At 43.6% G+C, this 6,376-nt stretch overlaps 1 pseudogene; it reads left to right on the forward strand.

Annotated features, from left to right (window-relative positions):
- The first annotated feature begins 2,154 nt into the window (after window positions 1–2,154).
- On the forward strand, window positions 2,155–2,303 carry LOC116879044 (annotated as a pseudogene).
- Window positions 2,304–6,376: the final 4,073 nt, after the last annotated feature.

The raw sequence follows: 6,376 nt of genomic DNA on the forward strand, positions 1-6,376 counted from the left end.
ACCATTTGTATGTGAGAGAGTCTCACTGTTCCCAGATGACCCCCTTGGGACTGACTCAAAGATGGTCTTTGTAGCAAGTACTACTAGCAGTTGGAGCTTACACCCACACAGAGACAGGAAAGAGGAAGAGCCTTGGCCAGGTAGAGACTAAGCATTAAAGACAATCAAGTAATTTGGGGAAGAGGAATGGAAGTGGGTTCAAGGCAAAGAATAGACAGATGTTTAAAAAAAAAAGTGTTTAAGCTCCATGCATTATTTGGAAATAGAGCCATGGGTCTTGGAGGAGCCCTGGGAGGGAAGTGAATGAGCACCAGCTGTCCTTTTCACCAGTTTCACAGACAGAGTCACACACGCACTCACACACACACACGCATGCACTCATGCCCCAGGGCCCAGGGCAGAGCTGATACACAAACACACACACTTTGGCCTCTTTCCTTTTGAATATGCAATTTCTTCTTTATTACTCTGATTTGGCTAGGTTTTACTTGTTCTCAAACACTTCAAGATGCTTTCTCATAGCCCTCCCACTTTCTGCCCGCCCTCACCCAGACTAGGTTACGTTTCCCTCCTCTGCACTCCCACACAACTTAGACAGACTCTACCAAAGTGTTTCCATTCTGCATGGCAATTGTCAGTCTCCTCCACAGGGACCATACACTGTTTGAGGGCAGGAACTTCATTTTTCCTCTTTATATTCCAGTACCAAACACTGGGCCTGTCACATATTATTGAATACATGAACCCATTCATTGAACGGATGATTTCTGCGTATCTACTTTGTTCTAACACTGTGTTAGGTCATGGAGACACAGCAGTAAGCAAGATACTCATGGTCCCTGCCTTCGTGAGTTTTGCTTTATATTAAGGCACATTAACACTCCAAAAGCTTCTTGGAAGAAATTATATTTAACATGATGAATGAATGTCAGATTGATCTGACATAATGTAAATAACTTCTTATTCTGCAGCATTGTCCTACTTCAATTTATAATAGACTCAAGGACAAACACTTAGTAGGATTAGGGTTTTCTCAGATAAGCTAAATTTTGTAAGGAGTGCTACCAGAAATAACACAAATGAATTGACCTGTGCCTGGCTGCTAACTTCCATAGCAACATATAAACAGAGTGGCATGATATTCATTTTGTAGAATAAAGACAGTTACAGCCAAACCTCATTTAATTGAATTCTGCTAATTTTGAATCTGTGAATTACTCACTTAGAGACTTGGCTGGCCTGTATGTTGACGCTGCATACAGAGAATTAGATTTCCAGAGAAAATTAATAATAACAACGAGCCTTTAAATAGCTCTTCAAAGTTTATGTCTTTCACATATAACATCTGATCTGATAATGAAATCCTAGCTGCTTCCACCTTTGAGATCTTTACCTGTTGAGTTTTAGCCATTCTCAGTAGGATGTATTAGAGGAAATGAGGTTGGATGAATGACTATCCCATCTGAAACCAGTAATTTGGCCCTGCCTCAAGCAAACTTCAGGTGATGGCCCAAGCATTGACTCCATTGTCACACCATTAGCAAGGACTCCATGGGGTCCAGTTTGAAATACTTTGTTGCTGTTTTTGTTGTTGTTTTAATGCAGACTCCTGGGGCACTTAGCTGGCTCAGTACACAGAGCATGGGACTCTTATCTTGGGATTTTAAGTTTGAGCCTCACGTAGAGCATAGAGATTACTTTTAAAAAATAAAATCTGGGGACACCTGGGTGGCTCAGTGGGTTAAAGCCTCTGCCTTCGGCTCAGGTCATGATCCCAGGGTCCTGGGATAGAGCCTCGCATCAAGCTCTCTGCTCAGCAGGGAGCCTGCTTCCCTTCCTCTCTCTCTGGCTGCCTCTCTGCCTGCCTGTGATCTCTGTCAAATAAATAAATAAAATTAAAAAAATAATAATAAAAATAAAATCTGAAAAAAACCCACAACTCCTGTCTTTTTTTTTTTTTTTTAAGAAGTGGGGGAGGCTGTGGTGCCACACCCAGCACAGAGCCCTTTGCCGGGCTTGATCTCACAACTCTTGAGATCATGACCTGAACCAAATACTTAACCTACTGAGCAGATATCTGAACAGCCAGATACTTAACCTACTGAGCCACCTGGTGCCTCAGCAGATTCCTGTGTTTAAGAATAGAGCTGTGGTAGCTTTGCGCAGTGGCAGTATCGTAGCCAACGAGGTTTATCCGAGGCGCGATTATTGCTAATTGAAAGAATAGAGCTGTGGAATCTTAATTCAGCACTTCTTTTCTCTTACGATGTCCAAATCTTCAGAGAGAATGCCTTTTCATTAAGAGAGTAGCAGAATGGGGGCGCCTGGGTGGCTCAGTGGGTTAAGCCGCTGCCTTTGGCTCAGGTCATGATCTCAGGGTCCTGGGATCGAGTCCCGCATCGGGCTCCCTGCTCAGCAGGGAGTCTGCTTCCCTCTCTCTATCTGCCTGCTTCTCTGTCTACTTGTGATCTCTCTCTGTCAAATAAATAAATAAAATCTTTAAAAAAAAAAAAAGAGAGAGAGTAGCAGAATGTTAAAAGGAATTTTCAGCTGAGACCCCAAAGCTATAGAGATCTGATACCAAAGGGAGTTTCAAGATAGACCATCCTAAAGGAATTTTTCAGTAGGAATCTGAAAGCTGGGGGCATGGCTCTTGGAAACCCTTTGCTCCGCACTGAGAGTATAAATGGAGCAAATCATTGAAAAATGAAAAGAATTTCTGTCGGGGCGCCTGGATGGCTCAGTGGGTTAAAGCCTCTGCCTTCAACTCAGGTCATGGTTCCAGGGTCCTGGGATCGATCCCCGCATCAGCCTATCTGCTCTGCAGGGAGCCCGCTTCCTCCTCTCTCTCTGCCTGCCTCTCTGCCTACTTGTGATCTCTGTCTGTCAAATAAATAAATAAAATATTAAAAAAAAATTTTCTGTCAAAATTTACTTGCAGGAAACTGTGCGGCAAGTCTCCCACTCCCAGGGCAAATGTGGAAGGTTCCTCTCGCTTTCTATCAAGTGAGGAGAGAAGGCACATGATGGACTGATGCCTGACTCCCACCTGGAAAATCCCCAAGTCAGAGAAGGGCTGGCATTAGATCCAGAAGCTAGATAAAGAGGGTAGGAGTAAAGGGGGAGGCTGTGGCTGCTCTGGGTGGCCTGGGCTCCCCTAGTGTGTAAGAGCAGAAGATGTTTGAGCATTTTTTTCTTTTTAAGTAGGCTCCACACCCAATGTGGAGCTTAAACTCACAGCCTCGAGGTCATGAGTTGCTTCACCAACTGAGCCAGCCAGGGGCCCCTGCTTGAGCATTTTAAAGACCACTGTGGCCCTCTCAGTGGAAAGCCAGCCTAAAACTTTTTTTAAACTCCTGTCCCAGTGGACCATACGAAGGAAAGGACAAGAACAGAAGGCATGAGTCTACATGGAGCAAACCTCTGAAAAACCTGACAGAAAACTGGCCAGTGCATGGAAGACATGGCTCCTGTATCACAGAAAATGCAACCAAATGTGCCCAGAGGGCTGCCTCCAAAGAACCCCAGAAGAGTCCCATGAGAAAAAAAGGGCAGCTTTCAGCACCTGCCAAACCTAGAGTTGTAAAGCCCTCTTCCCAGCACACAGGTAAACTGAATTTCCTGCCGTGCCGAGCTAAGCCATACTGGAGCCCGAGGCCACAGGGAAAAAAAAAAACCTATGCCCCTATATACGTTTTCCAAAATATCCTCTCCTATGCTGAACTAAGTTGAAAGCTAACAAAGGCTCTACGATCAAAAGCCATGACCACATATGAAGTCCTAGGATGCCCAATCTATTTCTCACACCACCATAAAGTCTCATGAACATACCCATAGAGGGACACCATGACCCGGTGGCCCTTGAACTACAGGCTGATTAGAAACACTGTTCCCATTGCACAATAACTCAAGGTCATAAAACAAACAAAAAATGATAGCCTGTCTTTATTTACATTTTTGGTATGTTGTTCACCCTGGATTCTTTTTGCATGAGACTTTTAACAATACTGCATCAATACTTATATTGATTACTGAGCCCCTTTAAATTCTGCATGGGAGGCAAGTGCCTTCCTGCCAGCCCTGCTTTTCAGCTCAGTTTTTCCTTTTTTCCCCACCAACTTCAAAGTCAGAGAGCCCAGGAACCTTGCTTAGCAAGATGGAGGGGAGGGGTAAAGCAGACAGTGAAGAAGGCTTTTCCATCTACAGATGGCCTTAGCTGGAGGAGAGGACTAGTGGGAGGCAAAAATAAAGATGCTCTCCGATTACATTCCCATAAGGTCTGCTTGTTCAATGTACTGGTCACGTGAAGTTACACACCAGCTTCAAAACAAAATCACACAAATGCCTGACAGTGGGGACTTCTGTGGGGATAGAGACAGAAACCTCCAGCATAATGTAGTGAAATAATTTGGGATTGGCAGTCAAAGGGCAGGGTTCTACTCCTGGCTCCTCCACATACTAAGCTTGGGGAAATGCTCTGTTACCCTCAGTACCTCATCTCTAAGTTCAGTGAATATTACTGAATACTTCTCATGCTAAGACATGACTGAATCTTTAGGGGGAGACATCGGCAAACAGCCAACAAACCTTATGGTTAGAGATATCTGCAGGGTGTTATTGCCATGGAGCCCAGAGGAAGGCACCCCCCCCCACCCCCACCCGAACTAGGGAGCTGAGGAAGGTGACCGCAGACCTAAGTTGGGTAGAAATAATAAGAGTTGAGTCATGTCAACTTGGAAACCCTTTGCCCCACACTGAGAAATGCCTCAGCCAGAGGGAACTGCGATAGCAGAAGAATGGAATCGCAAATAGTCGAATTCATAGAAATAGAGAGTAGATGATGGTTGCCAGGGGCTGGGGGAGGAGGAAAACGGAGAGATGCTGGTCAAGAGGCACAAACTTTCAGTTATGCAAGTGGTTTAAGCAACACGGATGTTTATTTTTCACTCATAGGATAGTTCCACAGCTCCGTCTCTCTTGGTGTTTTGCTGTTTGCATGCATGGTCCCTTGGTCCATGAAGATTGCTCAAGATTTAGGAAGCAGGAAGAAGAAAGGACAGGAGAGGGTCGTAGTCCCCTCCATTTAAAGAACTAGAAACTCAGAAAGAAAGAAAAGGAAAGAAAGAAAGAAAAGAAAGAGGAAGGAAGGAAGGAAGGAAGGAAGGAAGGAAGGAAGGAAACAACTAGAAATTCCACAAAATATGTTCACTTAGCTTTCACTGGCCTTAATGACATGGCCTTAAGTAGCTGCAAGGAATGCCGAAAAACTGCAGACTTTTACTCTGGACAGTAATACATTTGGCGAAAATGCAGGCTTCTGTTACTAAGGAGAAAGCGGATCTTTTCTCCTTGGATTAGGCAACCAAAGAGTCTCCTACACAGTTACTATGTCCTCTCTCAGCTGATAATACTGCCAGTTCTTCAAGCCAAAGTCCTGTGAGCCACCCTCAGTGAACTCCACATCCAGTCTCTGAGGAATTCAGAACTTATCATAAATCCCATTATTCTAGCTTCTTCCAGCTATCATCTCAACTATTAAAATAGCTCTGTATCTGGTCTCTGCTTTTACTCTTGCCACCCATGTTAGTCAGAATAGGCTATGCTGTACTGTGGTAACAAACAGCTTTCTAATTCCAGTGAATAAATGTAAGAATGAATGAATGATGGGGGTGCCTGGCAGGCTCAGTCAGTAGAGCATGTGATTCTTGATCTTTGGGTCTTGAGTTCAAGACCCATTTTGGGCCTACTGCTTACTTAAAAAAAAAAAAAAAAGAAAAGAAAAGAATGGATGATGAATTCATGGAGAGTTACTACTTAATAGGCACCAAGTTTCCATTTTGCAAGATTAAAAGAGTTCTGTGGATGGGTAGTAACAACAGTGTGGTTGTACCAAATGCCACTGGATTGTACACTTAAAAATAATTAAGATGGTAAGGGCACCTGGGTGGCTCAGTGGGTTAAGCCTCTGCCTTCAGCTCAGGTAATGGTCTCAGGGTCCTGGGGTCCAGCCCCGCATTGTGCTCTCTGCTTGGCAGGGAGCCTCCTTCCCCCTCTTTCTGCCTGCCTCTCTGCCTACTTGTGATCTCTGTCAAATAAATAAATAAAATCCTTAAAAAAATAGGTAAGATGGTACATTTTATGTTTATTTTACCACATCTTATTTCAAAAAGAATGAATTAGTGAATGTTAGAAACTAGTTGTTATGCACAAAATCAACAAAGAATTATCCTAATTACAAAATGGACCCCTAAAAATTAATGAGATGATGATAAATAACCCAATTAAAAACAGACAAAATGTGCAAACAGCAATTCACACAGGAGGAAAACAATGACACTTTTCTGTGGTTTACCTAATAACTATTCTCTTCTTCTTC

This window comes from Lontra canadensis, unplaced genomic scaffold, assembly GCF_010015895.1.
Source record: "Lontra canadensis isolate GAN:19392208 unplaced genomic scaffold, GSC_riverotter_1.0 scaffold2, whole genome shotgun sequence".
NCBI classification, from domain to species: Eukaryota; Metazoa; Chordata; class Mammalia; order Carnivora; family Mustelidae; genus Lontra; species Lontra canadensis.